The sequence below is a fragment of the Vicugna pacos genome, unplaced genomic scaffold (assembly GCF_048564905.1).
Source record: "Vicugna pacos unplaced genomic scaffold, VicPac4 scaffold_13, whole genome shotgun sequence".
NCBI classification, from domain to species: domain Eukaryota; kingdom Metazoa; phylum Chordata; class Mammalia; order Artiodactyla; family Camelidae; genus Vicugna; species Vicugna pacos.
The window spans coordinates 3,855,811-3,878,521 of NW_027328734.1; the positions used below are offsets into that span (position 1 = coordinate 3,855,811).

Consider the following 22,711-nt stretch of genomic DNA (forward strand, 5'->3'; position numbering starts at 1 on the left):
TTGACATATTTTGTATCTCTAAACACTATCTCTTTTATTTCCTTCAGTACTTTGATCACTTCATATTTGAAATCTTGATCTAGTTGGATATCAATGTCTATTTCACTGATCATTCTTTCAGGGGATTTCTCTTGTTCTTTTAATTAGGAATGGTGTCACTTCTTATTCAACTTTCTTCTACATCTCTGGCACTATGGTTTATGCAGTATCAGTTATCCACTCTGGTCCTAAAGGAGTTTATCTACCAAATGCCTTTGTAGTTATATAACTTAGAAAAGAGAAAAAAGAGAGCATGAGATAAAGAATTTTAAAGAAGGGAGAAATAAAGGTTTGAAGACACTGTATAATGAATAATAGAAAAGGAAGTTGAAGCAGTGTTTTGAAAAATAATAATAATTAAAATATTTTTAAAAATTTCAAAGGGATAAAAATGGGGGTATATATAATTCAATAAGGAGTAAAAATTAATAGTGTAATAGAAAATGGTGCAGGTAAAACAGATTAATACAAGGGGGTGGTCAGTGTCCTCCTGGAGACTGTGTACATTTAATGTGAAGTCTCTTTATTCATCCTGATTTGGAAGCTCATCTTGCTGTTTCCAGAGGCCCTCCATTGGAGCCCTCATCTGTGCTGCTCCCAGGGCATGTCGGCAAGCTGATTGCTCCTACACCCAACACTGGGTCTGATGAAGCTCTCTTTACTCTGGGATGGCTTGTCAATGCCTTGCCCGATGCTGCAGTCAGATGTTGCAGACTGACCAGGCAGGATTGGGCATCACGCCCTCACCCAGCACCATGGTCAGTGGCTATAACCCAGCCGAAAATTTGAGGAGCCACCCGCCCCCTCAGGTTGCCAATAACTCTGCTGCTCTGTGCCACTCTATGCTCTGCTTTGGGTTTGCACACCAGAAGTGGGCTCAGGGAAGACTGAGGGACAGCCCTGTCCCTGATCTGGGCCAAAATCCTACTCCTTGTTTGTCTTGTCAGACAAGATCTCTAAAAAACCAGACAGTAGAATCCTATATGCCTCAGGCTATAGACAATTCTCTGGCCCTTAAGGTTGCTAATTCCTTAGGGGTAGATGCAGGTTTTGCCCCCGCTGCCACCTGGGTGTAAAGCACCAGTGGGTATGGTGGCTGTGTCTGAGCCCCTGCTCTATTCACCTAGAAACATTTATGGAATTTCAGAGATGGGGAATGCACCCTTCCACCCACAGGGCACGTCTGCCCTGTTGTTTTATGGAGGGCCCAGGTGTTCTGCCCCGTGCACCCACAAAAATGGCACACAGCCACCTATGTTCTCCAGGGCTGCCTCAGTGCAGCCGTCCCAATCTTCCACCCAGGTTGGGCAACATAGCCCTGCCCCAAGCTTCCAGGCTGCATCTTCAGCTGAGTGTCACAGGGATCCTCTGTGCCTGCTTAACTTAGTTCTGTCAGTCAACTTATACTATGTACATGTCCAAGTCTTGGAGGCTCCCCCTCCATCCTGCTGATCTCTCAGTTGGAGATGGGAGACACAGTAAATGAGCACCAGTCCTTCTTTGCTGCTCCCTCCCTGTGGGACCTGTCCCACTCTCTTTAGCATTTTCTTCTTTCTTCCTTTTCTCCTGCCTGATTATTCACATTTTTTCTATTGAAGAGGACAATGTTCTGTCAGAGTTTTGCAGGTTCTCTGGTTAGCTGACTGGGTCTGTGGATGTGAGTCTTGGTGCATTTGTGGGAAAGGTTGAGCTACGAGCATCTTTCTACTCCATCATCATTGCCTCCCCTCAATAAAGCCTCACTGTATTGTGGGAGATAAACATAGTCTGGAAATAAATGGAAAAGATATTCCATGGAAATGAGAAGAAAGTGCAGATTGCAATACTCACCTCATAACAAACGTTTTAAAATAGGGGCCAAAATAAAACAAATATGAACTTATATAAAGGAAAAGAGATCAATTAACCAATAAGATATTACACTCATTAAATTATATATGGACCCAAAACAGTAGATCCTAAATATAAAATGAAATTTTAGTAGACATGAAAGAATTAATTTATTATAAAACAATAATAGTAGATGAGTTTAACAGCTCACTATTCTGATAGCCAGATCATACAGAAAGAATATCTGTAAAGAGACAAAGATCTTAATAGCATATTATATCATTTGATCCTAACTGAGCTATTGGACACTGCATCAGAAAAGCAGAACACATAAACTTTTCAAGTGTGCACAGGATGTTATCTAACGAATTAACCACATATTATGTCATGAAATGAGCCTCAGGAATATTAAGCAAATATAGATTACAGCAAGTATTTTTCCGTACACAAAATTAAGGAACTGTGCATCAACTCTAGAAAGAAGAATAGGAAAAGAACAAACATGAGGTCAAACCACATCCTTTAAAAAAATAAAATAAAACAAGGTCAATGATGAAATCAAAGAGGTAATAAAATCATACGTAGAGTAAAATTACAATGAAAACACAGCTTCATAAAACGTATGGGATGCAGCAAAGACAAATCTAACAGGGAAGTTGAGAGCAAATCAGGACTTCTAAAAGGAACAAGAAAAACCTCATAGAAAGGACCAAGCATACCAGCCAAAATAACAAGAAATAGGGACAAACAAAACCCAAAGGCCGTAGAATGAGAAATCTTTAATGATTATGTTGAAAATATATAAAATAGCAGTTGAAAAATAAATTACAAATCATAAAATCAACCGCTTAAATTTTTTTAAAAAATATTGACAAACAGGTAAGCATTTAGCCAGGCTTATCAAGAAATACAGAGAATGGACCCAAACAAAATAAGAAATGAAACAGTAGAAATAAAACTTGATATTACAGAAATACAAAAAGAAGATTATGAAAGCAGTCTGAGCTGTTACGTGGCAGTCATCTGAACGACCTAAAAGAAATGGACAAATTTCTAGGAACGTACAGCCTGCCAACACTCAATAAAGAGAAAACTGAGAACATGATAAGAGCAATCAGTTTACGTTGAATAAAATGTATAATTTTAGAAATACCCCTTGATCAAAATGCCTGGATTACTTCACTAACACCTCTTTCCCCTAAATATTTTTAAAAATGAAGGAGGAAGGAATATTCCCAGTTATTCTATCAGTCCACAATTACCCTGATAAACCAGTCAAAGACACTACCAAAAAAAAAAGAAAAAGAAAATGTAAATCCAATATCGTGGATGAATGATGATATACATTCAAAAATCCTCAAAAAATATCAACAAATTAATCCAGCAATACTAAGAAATGATTATAAACGATGATCAGTTGGATTCCTTCCAAAGTCTCAAGGATGGTTCAACATACACGAGTCAAGCAGCATGACACATATCTAATAAAGGAAGGACAAAATTCAAAAGACCATATCAATACACAAAGAAAAATCATTTGAAAAATTCAACATACATTCATCATCAGAACTCTCATGAATGTGAGTACAATTGGAACATTTCTCAACATACTAAAGGCCATTTATAACAATTTATAACACTCAGGGGAATGGCTGAAAGCTTTCTTGGAAAATTCGGGAACAAGACAAGGATTCCTACTCTCACCACTTCTGTTCAATAGTAATAGAAGAAAGGAAAAGGGAAAGAAAATGAAGTAAAAGAAACACAAAATGGAAAGAAATAGGCAAAATTTTCAGCAGTACTGAAGGCATAAAATTCTACACAGAGTCCTAAGGGCTCCACACTGACTATTATGAACAATAAATAATTTCATCAAGGGAGCATGGTACAAGATTAATATAAAGATGTCTCTTGAATTTGTCCACATAATCATGAGATACATAAAATGGACGTTGAAAGCAATAATATTTAAAACCCCATAACCCCGAATATCTTGGAATAAATGTAACCACATATGTGAAACATCTACACACTGAAAATTATGAAACATTGACGAAGAAATTATAAATGATTCATAAAAATGGAATGATGTCTTGCTCTTGGATAGAAAGAGTTCATATTGTTAACATGGGAGTACTACACAATGATACCTAAGGATTTAGTGCAATTCCTGTTATGAAGCTCTAGTATTTTCCACAGAACCTGAAAATAAATAACTCCAAGTTTTCCATGAAACCATTAAAAATTGCCAAAATGATCTTGAGAAAAAACAACAAATCTGGAAGTATAACCCTCCCAGATACCTTACTCTACTACAAACCTACAGTAATAAAAACACCATGGCATTGGCACAGAGATATAATCAATAAAAACAGATAGAGAGCCTAGAAATAATTCCACACACTTATGAGCAATGAAACTATGATAAAAGAGGCAAGAGTTCACAATGGAGAAAAGACAGTCTCGTCAATGGATGGTGTTGGGAAAGCTGGACATCTACATGTAAAACAGTGAAATGAGAGCATTCCCTGACATCATATACAAAAATAAACTCCAAGTGTATTAAAGACCTAAATGTAAGACCTGATACTATAAAACTGCTAGAAGGGAATATAGGTGATACACTATTGGATATACATCATAGGAATATTTTCTTATATCAGTCTCCTAAGGAAAAAGATATAAAAGCAAATAGAAGCAAGTGGGACCTAAACAAACTTGAAAATTTCTGCACAGCTAAGGACACTGTCAATGAAATGAAAACACTGCCTGTGTAATTGGAGAACATACTTTCAAACAACACAAGTGACCAGGGGTTAATAGATGTAGGTTAATACATGTAACATGGATTTTGGTTACACAACTCAAGGTGGAAAACAAAAACCCAATCAAAAACAGAAGCAGAGTACTTGAGTTAATATTTTTCCAAAGAACACATTCAGATGAGTAACAGGCAAGTGATAAAATTTCACAACATTACTATTTATTACATAATTGTAAATCAAATCCACAATGAGGTGTCACTTCACAATTGTCTAATGGCTATTATCAAAAAATCTACAAATAGTAAGTGTTGGAGACGATATGGAGGTAAGAAATGTCTTATATACCCTTGGTAGGAATGTAAATTGGTACAACTTCTAAGGAAACATTATTCAGATTTCTTTAAAAACTAAAATTTAACTACCATAAGAGCCAGTAATAACTTTTCTAGGAAAAATCTGGGGAAAACACCCTAAATTCAGAAGAACCAATGTTCACAACAGCACTGTTTATAATATGCAAGACAGGGAACCAATCCAAAAGTCCACAGTAGACTATGGACTTAAGAAGATATGATATTTCTATAAATATGCAATGGAATATTTCTCAGCCATGAAAAAGTAAAACACATTGCTATTACAGCATCATGAAAGGACTTAGTAAATATTGTGCTTAGTGAAGTAACTTAAACAAAGACAAAAGAATATAATATAATTTATAAGTGGAATCTAAAGTATAACAATTATCTGTGTACATCTATTTATAGCTGTCTAATTATAGATGACAGATAGATAGAAGTATAGATACATACATACATGATAGATAGATACATAGATAGATAGATAGATACATACATACATACATACATAGATAGATAGATAGATAGATAGATAGATAGATAGAGACATGATGGAGAGGTAAAGAGATTAGATAGACAAGACTTAAGCAGACTCAAAAATATGGGAAAAAATTTATGTTTACCAAAGTTGAAGGGAAAGGGAATTTTATGGTAGGACATTGACATACACAAAGTAGTATACAATAAGTAGAGAAGCAACAAGGATAATCTGTATAGATTAATGAATTATACACAATACCTTAAAATAATTGTATGTTACAGTTATGGTAATAATTCATAATGCAATATATCTACAAAGTGGTTTGAATCACTATGCTGTACATCTGAAAATACACAATATTATACATCTACTGTACTTCAATTAAAATTGAAACATATTGTGTATTTTTTATTTTTCCACTGATAGCATCTTCCACTAATATTGCTTAATTTTATGCTTTACTTTTTATGATTACTGTTTTAAATTATTTCTTTTACTCTTGTGAACATGATACCAGTTTGAAGTATCTATACTTATTGCCCCTGATTTCCTATTTTTCTCTCTTTATCCATATAGTAGAGTAGCATTTAAGAACATAACCAAAGAAACAGTTGCAACTTTCTCATGGTCTCTCCTGAGCATTTTGGACAATGCTTTACATATTTTTGCCATTTTATATTTCCTAGAAGACTTCTTTTCTACACCTCTTATAAGGTGTCCCGGTTTTGTTTTTTCATCTCATTCTGGATTTGTTTGCCTGTTAAAGACTTTACTTTCACATTATATCTAAGTGATAACTGTAAGTCTTATTGGGGGAGTGATTTCTTATTTCAGTAGTTTGAAAATACAATTTTATTTACCCTTGGTGTATGTTTTCTGCTCAGAAATCTACTGATAGCCTAATGGGGGTTCCTTTGTAGATTGTCATAAATTGTTTGGCTGAATTTAAAATATTACTCTGTCATTGACTTGCCAATTTGCATATGGCGTATCTTGAAGGAGGTCCCTTTGTCTTAAAGTTATTGGTCTTTTGTTGACTCACAGAATTGTATATCAGTTCCTTACAAAGTTTCGGGAAGTTATTGACTATTATTTCTTTAAATACCTAACAGCTGCCTTCTAACTGTCTTCTCCCTCCAGGATTCCACTCTAATGTGCATTTCCTGAGGAAGTTTCATGGCTACTGTCGAATTTCCTCACTTTTTAATATCTTGTATCTCTGCCCTCTCCTATCATTTCTAGATTTGTATTGACGAGTTTTCTATTCTCCCTTCCACCAAGACAGTCTACTTCCAATGCTTTCTGTTTCATTCTTCATCTCATTTAAGTTCTCCTTGTCCTCCAATAATATTTGTTTATTTTATAGTTTCAGTCTCTATGGTAATGTATTTCTTATCATAATTTATTTTATTCCTGAGCACACTAAACTGCTTTCTCAGTTTTGTTTTTTGGACTGAGTTTCTTTATGACACCTATTTGGATTCTCTATTAGTTATATGGCAATATACCATGACTTTTAAGTTTGTTTGCTGCAAGGTTGACATTGTGTGTGTGTGCGTGTGTGTCTGTGTTTGTGTCAGTGTCTGTGTGTGTCCATCTGTGTGTGTGTGCCCTATAATGTTACTGTAATTGGTCATGATCTTGATAAATTATTTCTCTGATGACACTTCATAACTGAATGGGAGTTGGAGTCCTTGCTTTTGTTTTCTGGTAGCTTGCGATGTTGCACAATTTTTGGTTTTACTTACCTGAGCTACCTCTGATAATATATCAAAATGGCACTTTCCAGTCGCTACTCTTTTGATAAAAGATGTGTTTCATTGTCACTACTTAGACTTCTCTGGTAGTTAATGCCACTGTTGTCGCTGGGATTGTGAACCCTTCCTTTTATCTGATATCTCTTGAGAATCAGTGTACACATTGAGGAAAGGTGTAAAGACAGGTGGGTATTTGGTATCAGGCAAGTGCCTTTGCCACGTTCAGTTTTGCAAGGTAACTTGTCTCCACCAATGTGAATGGGGAGTAGGGACAGTTTCATGAACGTCTGAGTGTCTGAAGGATGGAATTTCTCTCTCCATTGTGGCTCTCTCCTAGTTACCTGTGATCATGAGTACTCGTGTGGTGCAGTTGGAGACCGAATCTGTGTGAACCACTGAGAACCTGATTCTACTGGGTTCTCTGAACTTGTGGACTCAGATATCCTATTCAGCGGGCCTTGGTTGCAGACACCAACTCTGCTCTTCCCTCAGTTCAACCTGTTTTGTGTGCTTTAGTCCACTGAACTTCATCTGTTCACATGCGTTCTGGAGTATTGTTTGTGTTGTGGTTATTTTTGTTCAGATGTGAACGTTTTACTGACTGTAGATGTAAAGGGAGAGACAAAAATAGTTTCAACTTATGTCACATTTAAAAGTATATAGTTTTTCAACTAAAAGCTTAAATTCTAATTAGGAAATTATAACACTAAAGAAAATAAATAAATCACTTCCCTTAATATCATAGTACTACAAAATATTTTGAATTTCCTGGGTTCTTTTCTTCAATGTTTTACCCACCTACATGCACATTTTACTAAAATATACCCCTATAATCTCTTTAAAATCAATTAAATTATTAAAATATTTCCCTGTGCTCTAAATATAGCACTTTTTTTTCTCTAATTTATTAATTGTAGCTTCAACATTTCTGTCTTCTCCATCCTTCTACCCTTTCCCCACAGGAAACCACTACTTGGTACACTACACATATATATCTGATTCTTTTTTTGTTTTTTAATGATTATTTCTCTTATATCATTATTTTCCCAATTTAAGTGTCAACGTAGAGTGTTTTTCCCTGTATGACTTATTTTCCTTTGTGCAACACCCTCTGGGTCCAGTCACATTGTTCCAAATGGCAGAATTTTACTATTTAATATACAATGAATAATTATTTATTTTGTTATCTATATCCCACATCTATTTCAGCCAATCATCTGTTGATGGGCTGTTGAGTTGTGCTTCTACCCTTGGCAACTATAAATGCTGATGTTAAGAACATTGGGGTAATATATACTTTAAGTTAATTTTTTTCATTTTTTTTCAGATTTATACTGAAAACTGGAATTGCTGCAACATATAATGCTTCTATTTCTAGTTTTCTGAGCACTGTCCACACTTTAATAATAGTGGATGCATCAATTTATATTTCCAACAACAGTGTACCTGGGTTCCTTCTTATTGACATTCTGATTAATGTTTGTCATTTGTAGACTTTTTGTTAATAGCTATTTTGGTTGCTGTAAGATTATATTTCATTCTGGTATTTTTATATGTTTTCCTAATGAAGAGCAACGTTATGTTTCTTTTTATGTGCATGAATATCATCCACATTTCTGTTTTTGAAAAGTTCCCATGAAGATTCTTCAACTGTTTTTAGTTGGGGTCTTTATTTTTTAAATATTGTGTCTGATATGCTATATATATATTATGGATATTAACATCTTGTTGGTGTCATTGTTTGAAATTTTTCCTTCTATTCTGTCTGGTATCTTATGTCTTCTTGAAGGTTTCCTTTGCTCTGCAAAAGGTTTTCAACTTCACACTTATACAAGAAATAGAATCCCTGTATCGCATAGTACATTGATTTTTCCTCAGTAAACTAAAAACTCTAATTGTTAATTTTCCATTTATTTTGATTTGGAGACAGATCAAGAATAAACATTGCTATGATTTATCTCAAAGTCAGTTCTGCTCCTGTTCTCAGTCAGAAATATTATAGTTTCAGGCTTTACATTTAGGAAATTAATCTATTTTTTCACATTTTTTATACTATGGAAAGAAGTGTTTTTATATCTTCCTTTTACAAGAACTGTCCTTTTTTCTCAGAACTACTTATTGAAGAGACTGCCTTTTTTCCATTGTATACTCTTGCCTCCTTCTTTGTAGACTAATTGACCATAAGTGTGTGGGTATATTTTTGGACTGTTTATTTTGTTCCATTGATTTATGTGTTTCTTAAGTGCCATATTTTGATGTATTGATTACTGTAGCTTTGTAGCATGTTCTAAACTCAGGGAGGGTAATACCCACAACTATGTTTATTTCTCAAAATAATTTTAGAAACTTTGGTTCTTTTAGATGTATGTATAAATTTCAATATTTTTCTTCTTGTTTTGTGAAGAAACTTATGGATTCTGTCAAAATAGAAATTTACTAAAAGAAAAAACCTGAGAAAAATACTAAAGTGAGGAGGATAAATCATACAATATTAACAACAAATGGATTGCTGTATAAATCAAAGAAAAAATTTATAAAGAATTATGACAACAAAAACAAAATCCATTAGGTAATACAGAAGCAGTATTAATAGGGATGCTTATAGCAAAATAATCCCACTTATATAAATAAGAAACATCTCTCTCTTCTAACATATTCTTACAACCAAAATATGTAGCAAAATAATAAGAAAAACATTTTAGTAGAAGGAAAAACAGCTGAAGGGACAGAACATAATTAAATAAAATAAGGATTAAAAATATAAACATTTAATTAAACTAAATAATGGTTTTTGAAAGATAAATAAAGTTGAAAAACTTTAACCACATACATGAGCAAAAAAGAGTTACAAATTAATTAGCTCAGAAATAAATGAGAAGATACAGCTTATATCAAAGAAATACAAAGCAGCATAAGATGATACAACAAATTATATGCCAATAAAATGGAAATCCTAGAAGAAATGGACAACTTCTTAGAAAGATTTAATCTCCAGAATGGAATGAGAAAGATAATATGAACAGATTATCACTAATGAAGTTGAATAAGTATTTAAAAAAATTTCCCAAGAAACAAAATTCCAGGCTTAGACAGCTTCACAGGTGATTTCTGCCAAACACTTAGAGAAGAGCCATCACCTATACTTCTCAGAGATTTCCAAAAATTTCAAGAGGAAGGGAGGCTTTCTACCCCACATTTATTTATCACACTACTACTAAAACTGGAACAAATACCTCAAAAATTACAGGTTAACTACTACTGGTAAGCATACATGCAAAAGTCACCACTAAATTGTTAGCAAATCCAACAATACATTAAGAGGATTATACATTATGATTAAGTCCATTATATTCCAGGGATGCAAAATGATTCAATACCACAATTTAACCAGTATGATACACCACACAAACAACCTGAAGAATAAAAGTTATATGGTCACCTCAATAGGGTCATAAATTATTTTGACAAATTCAATATCTATTTATGAATATTTTTCTCCTCAAAGTGGGCATGAGGAAACATACCTCAACACAGTTAAGGTCATATATGACAAGAACTCAGCTAACATTACACTCACTGATTAAAAGCTGAAAGCATTTCCAATAAGAGCAGGAAGAAGGCAAGAATGTTCAATCTTACCACTTTTATTCAGTATAGTCTGGAAATTCAAGCCATAGCTATTCAAAATAAAAGTAAATGAAATATTGCTAATTAAGAAAAGGAGTAAAAGTATCTGTTTGCAGATGACATACTTTAAAAAGAAATCCTAAAAATGGTGCCACAATACTACTAGGGCTTAACAATGCATTTGGTAAAATTTCCGAATATAAAATTATCATACAGAAATCTTGTGTTTCTACACACTAACAAGAAGCTAACTGATACAGAAAGTGAGGGAACTGTCTCAATTATAGTTGAATTACAAAAAATTTAAGAAATCTATCCAACCAAGGAGGTAAAAGACCTGTACTCAGAAAACTATAAAATATTTATAAGAGAAATTGAAGATTATGCAAACAGATGAAAGGATATACTGTGTTCGTAGATGAGGAAAAAAATATTGTTTAAATGACACTATTAGTCAACAAAATACACAAATAAAATTCATTGCTTATCAAAATTCCAAGGGCATTTTCAGACCCTTACAAAAAATAATTGTAAAATTTACATGTAAACACAAAAGAAATGAAATCACTAAAAAAAATGATAGGAAATAAAAGAAACTAAAAAGAGAAATAACTTTAACAAAGAACAAAGAGGATGTATCACTGTCCCTGATTTAAAATATAATACAAAGCTACAGTTTTAAAAAGAATATGTTACTGGCACAGAACAAATAGAATAATGGAACAAAACAGAATGCCTGAAAATTAAATCAGACAGTTATGGTTATTAAGCTCATTACAAAAAATGAATAAAAAGTGGGGGAAAGGTTACCACACGGCGCATGCAACCGATCAACATCAATAACCATCGGAAAAATGCAAGTCCAAAACACAATGAGGTTTTATGTCACTCCTGTCAGAATGACTATAATCAAAAAGATAACAAACATAACTGTTGGTTAGGATGTAAGAAAAACAATACTGATGCACTGCTGGAGTGAATGTAAATATGAGATGTCACTGTGGGAAACAACATGGAGCTTTATCTAAAAATTAAAACTATAACATTATCCAATATATATATATATCGGGATACTAATTCCAAGAAAATAAAAACACTAATTATAAAAGATAAATTCAACCCTATATTCACTGCAGCATTCTCCACAATAGACAGGATATAGAAGCAAAGTAATTGTTCATCAAATGATGATGGATAAATAAGATGTGTGTTTATAGTATATATATCTACCTATCTTAAGTACAGATTTATCTATCTATCTATCTATATATATATATGCACACACACACATAAAATTACAATGGGTTATTACTCAGCTCTAAAAAGAATAAGTTCTTGCCATTTGCAACAAATGGTTTGGACAAGTGAGTAATATGCTAAGTGAAATAATTCAGAGAGAGAGTGACAAATGCTGAATGATTTTACTCATATTAGGAATTTAAAACAAATGAAAATAAAAACACAGAAATGGAATTATAGAAATAGAAAGAAACAGGTTGTTCACAAGAAGGAGTGAAATGCGGTGAGGAAAAGAAAAATGAGAAAATTAAGAGAGAATGTTTTCCAGTTGAAAATTAAATTAGTCAGGGACAAGGAATTTACTGTATGGGGAATAGCCAATAACTATTAAATATCTTTAAATAGCAACATATCATATCTAGATATATTCTGGTGATCAATTTGAAATGTATTATAAACAGCAAACAGTATGTTGTGTAAGAGAAACTAACACAGTGTTATAGAAAAATGTACACTTCAAAAACAAACAAACATATATATAGAAAAAAGTTAGATTTGTAGTTAGCAGAGGCACGGGTTGGGAAAGGAGAATTTGATTAATGTGCTCAAAAGCTACAAACCTCCACCTGTAAAATAATCGTGTTCTAGGGATTACCCGTAGTAACATGAAAATTAAAATTAATACTGCTTTATGTTCTATATCAATGTTATTAAGAGAGTAGACCTTAATGTTTCTCATCACAACCAAAAGACAAATTGTATTTCTTTACAATTTTATCTAAATGAGATAATGAATTCTCCCTAAAGTTGCGATGATATTTATTTCATGATACTTGTAAATCAAATCACTATCCTGTGCACCTAAACTTACACAATGTTTTATGCAAATTATAACTCCATAAAAGTGGAAGAAAAAATGGAAAGTCAATGTTCACTTTTTTCCATGTCATTTATCATGATTGTTTTTCAGCAAGTAAACTTGAGTCATGATATACTTATCCTAGGTAAAGATACTAATAAATAAGTGATTCTAATAAATTATACTTAAAGATACCAATAAAATTACTGTTTTAACATGCTTTAAACTTTCTTCATGTTAACAGCCCACTGCTTCTCTGGAATCAAAATTTTACTTTGTGTATTCACCTGAGATAAGGGAATGGATACAAGTGTTAACCCTGGCTGCTTTTGCTGTGAGTTTTAAAGTTCACTATCGCAGACCAAATGTCTCATCTCCACGAGAAATTCTGTAAGAAATGAACATGCTAGGTTGCTAGAAATCTCAGCATGGTAAAATCTCAGAACTCCTACAAGTCTTAACTGTTTTGCAATGGGAATGCAATAGTGACAAAGACTTGATTTTGGATAACAATGTGCTGTTTTCTCATGGTTGCATTATGGGATGTGAGGATAATCCCTCAGACCCACAACAAACATCCTCGCTCAAGTGCTGGGCAAAGAACTGTAAAGTTTCTGCATTTTTAGCACTGAGGACTGCTTTCAAAATGATGACTATTCTTACTGTAATCCTGGTAGTCCAAGGAAAGAAAGGTTATTGCAATTTGTAGCTTAAAGGGAATAAATCAGCGGTTCAGTCTCTATAAATTAGTCATGGGGTGTTCAAAGACAAAATAAGATGTGTCAACAATGAGAATTAGAAGAAAAAAGAAATTGGACATAAGCTTAAATTAAAAAGGAGAGACAGCCCTTTGCTGGGCTCTGGGGACTGGAGAATGTATATGCCTCTGTCAAATTCAAGGATTCAGTGGCTTGGCCCTGGCATTAGCTAGGGATTCGATGAACAGGTAACAGTAAGGATAATGGGAGAAATATAATCTACCTCTCCCTGATCAGAAGAAAATCTGGTGGCTCAATGAAATTTTTAATTCACAGGGATTCTATCAAATGCAGAGGAATAATTCACTGCTGACTCAACTAAGACAAACTTAGTTACTAGTTAACTATCCATCTTCACACACACACACAGTGGCAGACAGATTTTGTAGTATTTAGTGGGAAGAATTCAGTGGGCAGAGCTCAGAGAATAGTTTTCAAGCACCAGCCAAATTTTGTACGTTTGCCAATAGTCTAGGATTTCCCACGTAGAAAACTACAGATGGACAAACAATATACTTCTTTAGGATTTCTAATTTTGAAAGTAAATGGTATTTTTAACTTATCAGTATAGAACCTTGTTATGATGATCACAGTAAGACCCACTGTGTGATAATAGAGCTGGGAACTAGCTGCTGAACCAGCCCATCTGAACCCCAGACTGCTAATGTAGGCAACAAAATAGTCACCATCATAGTTGAGCTGACAAATTTTAAAGCTTGATGTTTCTGTTTTAGGAAAAACCACTGATGTCCAGACCCATATCTCCTGCTGCAAGTGGGCGCTTTTCTTCTCTTGATAAAGTTTATACTGTTGGGATGTTGCTAGAGTTCACCATGGCCAATTTTACCATTCTCCAGATTATCAAAGTCTTTCTTCACAAATGGTGACATATTTACAGGACACAATGTTGCCATTCCAGTCTTATCAGCTGACACTGGCTGCATGATTGTGAGCAGAAGCCTTAGGCTACCTGACCTTCTCTAAAATTTTCCACCATTTCAGGGCATTTCACATTCTGAAAATGCTTCACCTTTTATTTTAAATTAATGGGAAATAAAGTCCTCCATGAATATTTATATTTCCTACTATCTGCAGAAATTTGGTATTCTTGCAGTTGGACAAATTTTTAATTCTACCACCCTCACCTCTATTTAGTCCACACATTTTAGATTGCAATTTGGTTACTGAAAACGACCACCACAACCAAGGGTCAAGTAACTCTTAGATACATCCTGTGTGAAGGTTAGAAAGGGAACAATTTATATGGGGTGTATAATCCTACATTAAATGTTTGCAATGACACTCTCTTTTCTGGTTAAAGCTCTGATTCTAAGAAGTAAATTAATTAGAAGGCAGTATAGATATTGGTATGGGGAAGAGAATCAGCTATTTTTGAGTGGGTGGGTGATGAAGAGACAGGAAAAAATCCAGCAAATTAGAATGGAATGCTTTACACCTCTGGCAGGCATGGATTAAGAAGAAAATAATAACTTGTCTCCTGTACCTACCTCCAATTACTGTCTTGCGTGACTAGTCCTTGGACTATGAAAAGAGCTAGTTTGTGGTGAAGAGTAAGGACCATAACAAAATAGTTGGAAAACCATGAGAATTTTCTTGTTTCAAGAAAGTGGATTTGCTTAAAGTCAACATATATTTTTCATTCACTAAATAATATAATGCATCCTGTGGCATGTTCTGTGCTTACTGTGCTGGTATCCAAGTTAGACAAGGAAAGGGGGATAGACAGAAAACTTCTGAAGGAGGTAGTTTCTGTCCTGAGACTGGGAAAATTAAAGTAGGTAAAAGGAGGACACCTTAAGTCCAAGAATGAGCTGGAGCAAAAGTTGTGAGTTTGGAGCTAACATTTTTCACGAGCATTTGCCTGGATGTATCTCCAAATACAGTGAAACATAAAGATATGCCAAGGTAATCAGAAACCAGATCTATAAAAAAAGAGTAAACGATGTTGAGTTTGTGGGCTTAGAGTTGGAAAGGCATTAAGTGCCACCCTGAAGACGTAAGCTTGTCTTTGGCTGGAACACAAAAGCAACATAAAGTATTGACTAAAAAATATAGCGTAGACTCTTCAGGGCAGGAAATGAAAGCACCAGTTGGAATGCTTTGAGAACAGCACAAAGACCATAGATAAAATTACTTTTGAAATTCTTCCACATGCTGAATGTGCCATATGAGACTACACCATATGACCATTTTGATACCAGTAATGACATAAAAGAGACCATGATCGCTGGACAGATTCCTGCATTTATATCCTGTTCAAACCAACCCTAACTAACACTTTTAATACTTTCTAGGATGAACCAGGAACCACTTAGTACTTTTCCATCTGTCTATGTTTGTCCTTTTCCAAATTCTTCCATTTTCTCTTCTTCCTTACAAGAAATTATTTAAATTTACACCCATATTGTTCCATCAAATGATCATGTCAATCAAATATCTCTATTTTTCTTTAAATGGTAACTTATACTCCTGTATATCTCTTTACTCTATTCTAAAAATTATAAGGAAAATACAAGTACACGTCTATGTTTATTGTTCAAATAAGAAAATTGCAGATATTTGTCAACATTTGCCAACATCAATATTAATCTTTGTTATCCTGCATAATCTGGTAGTCCTCTGGTAAATCAGTTGTAATTAGGATGACGTTCATAAACTGAAGACGGCTGATAAGTTGGCATTGAAAGAGAGGTAGCTGATGTATCAGCTATCACTGTCACTGGAAACCGTGGGTTGCTCCTTGGTTGAAGTTTAGAAAAACGACCTTCATTGGCAGATATGTTGTGATATCTATTTGGGAAAGTAGAAGGCTCCACCATCAGTCCAAATAATAGCTCTCTGTGGGAGACAAGATGCTGTACTGAGAAGTAGAAGTTATAATTGTAATGAAGTTCACAACACGGCCATTTGCTTCAGTGTAGCTGCTTTGAGAGTGCCCGTGGACAGTGGTCAACTGATTTAAAACAGCACGTTGATCCACTGCAATTTGTTTTGGTGGTCTAAATGACATTGATTATGGAGGATAAAAATCACCTCTGATCCGGGTTGTTGTGTCACCAATTATTTGTCTAGTAGAGGGCTTCCTTATTAGAGGCATGTTTAAATTTGCAGAAAGTAAAAATTCACTTTCTCCACTAGTGTCAGCCACAAAATCAGAATTATGAATATGCACATTACCTCCTGCTTTAAAGTGCTTCTTTTTGAAATCTTCAGCCAATGAAGCCACCAGAGAGGCATTTTTAATCCCAACTCTTCTTTTTATTCTAACTAAATGCTGGTGACAGACTTGTTTAAGATTTCAATTATGGCAGAACTGCAGCTGCAACCAATGGAGAAAGATTTTAGTAATATTTTAAACGAAAATACAAGACTACAATAAGCCTATCCTATAAAACCTCAGATTTCATGTTGATTATGCAAAGATAATATCATTAAAATATGAACATTGCTGACAATATTTTGAAATTATTTATTTGTAATATACACATTTAAATAGTATATCATCTAATTTAATAAGTTAGTATTTGCAGTAACGGTGAAAGCCACTTTTTAAAAGCAGCTTTAATACGTTTATTTAGTTTTCTGGTAAGATTCATAGTTGCTAGGAACATTTCTCATAATCTTGAATACTTAAGGCACTGTCCTCATTTTTAGAAAAAGTAAAGAATATTAGCCTTTGTAGTTTTATACAATTTTCAAAATCTAGCTTTACATTTATATTACCATAGGTTGATGTACAAAATAAAATTTTATGTATGTTACCAAGTAGTAACTACAATTACTGAATACCTTGCCTAAACAGACTTTTTTCCTTCTGCCAGAAAGTCAGCAGGAGAAACAGATCTTTGAATATTCTGCCGCACTTTAGTAAACACATACATGCTAAGCTGTCTAACTAAACTTTACATACTTCCAGATTCAAATATTCTGAAAGGCGCCCTTCTTTCCAAAACTTCCTTCTTAAAGACATCTTCATCAATCACTATCGAAGTTCCATTATCATCCCACGAGATAGATTTTTATTGGTCACTCCCAGACATTTTCCAGAGTTTTCTTGGAAATGTCAGAGAACGAAAATCATTATCTTCATCTGGTTCCAAGACACAATGTGTGTAACATGGTCTTTTTATCAAGGATTTTTCAGACAAAGTCTGAAAAGCATTTTCTTCAATCATACACCTCAAGTCCAAGTCCCCAGAGAATGTTTGATCACACAATAGAGATATATCAGAGTTCCTGAAACAGTTTGTCCAACTTTATGAGACACATCTTGGATTTCTGGAGAAACATGTGCCAACGGAAATAACTTATTCTACAGCTACTTTTCTAATCTGCATGATTTTGAGCACTGCAGCTTCAAATGCTGCTTTGGCAGGCCTGCACAGATAAACTTCTAGGCCATCAAAATGGTTCTCTACCTGAGTAGCTGTCACATCACAAAACGACTGGTCTCCCAGCAACTCAAGTGTAACATTCAGCCAGTGTTCCCTTCTCATTCATCCAGTTAAAATGAAACATATAGGATGCTTATTTTTATACTGTGATCTGCAAATATTATCCCCAAAAATCTTTTTAAATAATTTAATTTTGGGGACTATGAAATAAAATCAGTCTCCATACTTTTGTACACAAATTTATACAAAATTGGTGAAGTATAAATAATGCAATAAATATATAAAATAATTTTAAAGTTATGAAATTTAAAGTGAAATTTGTTTAAAACCTGTACAGAAAATGTATATCTATTTCAATATCATTTGTAATTAAAGTGAAATATAATTTGATTTGGAAATGGAAGTTGGTATTTATCTCTGTACTTTAAAATAAGTAGCTCTATATTCAAAATATGAGAAGAATAAATATCAGCTTATTTGTTATGCTTATAAATAAATGGCAAATATTTATAAAATAAAACTAGATTAAAATTATGAATCAAATGTAAGAAAGCCCAAAGTGGGGAATTTTTGATTTAAATTGTAATTCAGTGCTATAAGTAAAACAAATGTAATTTAACATTCTACCATAAAAATTAGAAGAGAGACAATCTTATTGCATATTTACAAATGTTTATTTTTGTCATTCTTTCTGTCAGAGGTTTTTCAGTCCCAAGAAGGAAAAAATTTTCTTGTCATCGTTATAATCCATACTCTTGTGGCTTCTGTTATGTGTTCCAAAATGATGTTGATAAATACACTTATGCACAAGACACTGGATTCAATAAGCAGTGCCTCCATTAAGGGGCAAATGAACAATGAAAAAAACAAAGATATAACAGTATATGTGGTTTGGGGTGGAAAATACAAGTTAATGCATTTTAGGAAGCAATATATTTCTCAGTCCTGAAATTTTTGGCATTGTTTATATAATACAGCATTTTAAGGCAAGTGATTTGTTCACTAATTGAAAATATTACCTATGTCCTGTAACAGTATACATAAGTAAATCCAGTTCTATCAAAATTTATATTATTTATTTAGAAATAAATTCCATTAAACTTAAGCCAAATTAAAAATGAGAGATAAAATTTTTAAATAAATAAATGTACCCTCAAGCTACAATGTAAATTTTTCCATCACTATCTGTAAATTTCATTCTAAATAAATATTAGCAACCTGAATTCATGGCATATTATAAGTATTATCAACTATAGTTATGTTGGATTTAGTCCTGATTCATAAATATTATTTAACATATGCAAATTAAAATATGTGATAACATCCCTTAAAAAGCAAAGAATTGAAAAATAACACTCTCAAAAAATGTAGGAATATTATTAAAATATGTGATCTTAACTTTTTTATAAAAATATTTTTACAAATTCACTGTAGATAGAATGTAACTAAACATAATATAAGCCATTTATGAAAAACCCATGACTAACATCAAGTTCAATTTTAACATACAGGAAGGTTTTCCTCTGGTCCAGTAATAAGAAAAATTAGCTCATTTTCACAAGTCCTAAATTACACTACTAGAAGTCCTAGCCAGAACATCTAGTCAAGAAAAAATATAAAATGTATCCAACTTGTAAAAAAGCAGTAAAGTATTTACAGTTGCCATAATTATACATAGATAGAAAGCTCCATAGACTCCTCCAGTGACTGTTAGAAATAATGAACAAACTTAGTAAACTTCCAGAATACAAAATTGATAAAAAAAAATCCATTGCATTTTTATATATTAACAACCCATAATCAGAAAGAGAAACTTGGAAAATTATTACATGTAAATTTATACCATAAGGAATAAAACAGGAATATATTTTGTAAGTGAAATAAAAGATCTAAACATAGATCAATAAATTACAGGTGCAAGAAATATAAGAAAATAAATTAAATAGAAATATATTCGGTGCTCATGGATTGTACACAATGTGAGGAAATATTGTAATCTATCTTTTCAAAGTTCAGGCTCCCTAGTAACTAATTACTTAGGAGAATGTCTTTTCTTCATTTTATACTCTAGCTTTCTTTTTCATGGGTTAATTGATCATAAGAGTGAGGGATTATATCTGGTTTCTCTATTCTCTTCTCTTGATTGGTGTCTGTTTTTAAGCCAGTATCATGTTGTTTTAATTACTAAAGTTTTGAAGGACTGTATAACATCAGAGGAATTTACACCATTACATTTAATACTTTTTTTCAAGATTATTTTGGCAACTCATGTTCTTTGTGGTTACATATAAATTTTGAAATTATTTGTTCTATTTAATCAAAAATCTCATAGGTATTTTGACATGAATCACACTAAATGTAGATTCCCTTTGGTTGAATGGTTGTGTTAACCACATAGTTTCACATAATTAACATAAGAGATCTGTTCATTTCTTTGGATCAGTTAAATTTTCCTTCACCAATGTTTTCTGTTTTTTAACATATAGGTTTTTACCTTATTTGTTAACTTCATTTCTAGGTGTTCTTTATACATATATATAATTTTATACATAATAGTTGTAAACTTGTTTCCTACACAAATACAGCAGGCAGAAGGCAGTGGTAAGGCATATTAAAAGTCCTGAATGAAAGAAGTCTGTAATCTAAGATACATTATCAAGCAAGGCTCTCTTTGAGAATAGAAGGAGAGATAAATAACTTCCACACAAAAAATGTTAAAAGAATTTAGCAAGAGAAAAAGAAATAATGAAAGATCTACTCTAAAAAAAAAGAAGCAGGGTGCTATACAAAAGAGAAAGGAATAATTAGAAAGGCAATATATACAATGAATTACAGCAAAATAAATATGATGTTGTAAAACTGGACATCAAAATTTTTAAGGGTCACAGAGTGAAACAGAACAATACAGAGTATTTTTTTCTTATTTGTCTTCTCTGTAGGATGGGTATGAGTTTGTATTCTTATAAGATAAAATAAACAGATATAGTACGGTTAAATATAAATACAAAACAAGGTAACCAAAAGTCAAAAGCTTACAATGAAGTCACAAAGCCAAAACGAAACAAAGATAATAAAAGAAAACTTATCAAGCCACAAAAAGGAAAAGAAATGAACAAAAGGAAATACCAAATCAACTGGAAAATGAAGTTCAAAATAGAAATAAACACCAGTCTATCAATAATTATCACAAATGTAAATGGATTTAGTGCTTCAGTCAAAAGATATACATTGTCTGATGGGATAATATATAAAAAACCCTGCATTATGAAGCATACAAGAGACCCATTTGTAAGAGGAAAACACATCAATTGAAAGTCAGAAGTTGGAAGAATATATTCCATGCAAATGCACATGACAAGAAAGCAGGACTAGCAGTACTGACTTCACACATAATAGACTTTACAAGAAAGGCCATAGAGAAAGATAAACAAGGACATGATATAATGATTAAAGGAGCAATACAAAATGAGGTTTTTATACACATTAAGATATATGAACTCAAAATTGGAGCACCTAAATACAAAAATCAAATACTAATAGATAAAAAGAGAGAAATCGCTCGGAACACAATCACAGTAGGAGACTATAACACCCCATTACCATCACTGGACTGGTCTTTCACACAGAAAATTAATAAGGGAACAAAGTTAATAAAAGACATGATAAAATAATTGGAGATGCTTGATACTTCCAAAACAGTACTTCTCCCAAAAACAGAATATACATTCTTTTCCAGTGCACATGGAATATTTTCAAGGAAAGATTATAAACTCAGGCACAGAAGAAGCCTCAACAAATTTAAGAAGATAAAAATTATTTCAAGCAACATTTCTGAGTAGAATACCATGAAACTAAAAATCAAACACAGAAAAATTGGGAGAAAAAATGGCAGCATCCAGATTAAAAAACATGGTACTATAACAAAGGGGGGAGTTGATGAATTAAAAGAAGAAATTAAAAAATATCTTGAGATATATGACAAAACACTACACAAAGTCTATGGAATACAGTTAAAGCAGTCTACAAAGGGAAGTTCATATTGACAAAGCCCTCCTCAAAGTAGAAGAACTATTTCAAAAAAATAATCTAACGTTCTATGTAAACTAATCATGAAAAGAAGAGAAAACAAAACCAACAGCCAGCAGAAAGTGGGAAAAAATAAAGATCAAGGAGGAAAGAATTGAAATAAAGATTAAGAAATAGAAAAAATCAATCAAACTCTTTTTTGAAATTTTAAACAAAATTGACAAATCTCTAGACAGGATCACCAACAAGAAAAAAGAGAGAACACAAATAATATAGGAAATGAAAATGGAGAAACTACAAGAGTACAACAAATTTACAAAATATCATTAGGGAATACCATGAGGAACTATATGGAAACATACTGGATAACCAGGAAGAAATGGAGAAGTTTTTGGAAACATTCAGCCCACCAATATTGCATCAAAAGGAAATTAATGATTTGAACAATCATATCACAAGAAATGGAATAGAATTAACAGTAAAAAAAAAATCTCTGTAAACAAAATTCAGACCCTAATAGCTTCACTGGGGAATTTGACCAAACTTACAAAGAAAAATC

At 33.0% G+C, this 22,711-nt stretch overlaps 1 long non-coding RNA gene across 1 annotated transcript; it reads right to left on the reverse strand.

Moving 5' to 3' along the window:
* Window positions 1-16,303: 16,303 nt before the first annotated feature.
* On the reverse strand, window positions 16,304-17,860 carry LOC140692586 (uncharacterized). Its single transcript, XR_012068151.1, has 3 exons — window positions 17,643-17,860; window positions 16,910-17,051; window positions 16,304-16,570 (listed from the first exon to the last, which is right to left on the reverse strand). It is a non-coding gene; the product is annotated as an uncharacterized lncRNA (long non-coding RNA).
* Between the last annotated feature and the right edge of the window lie 4,851 nt (window positions 17,861-22,711).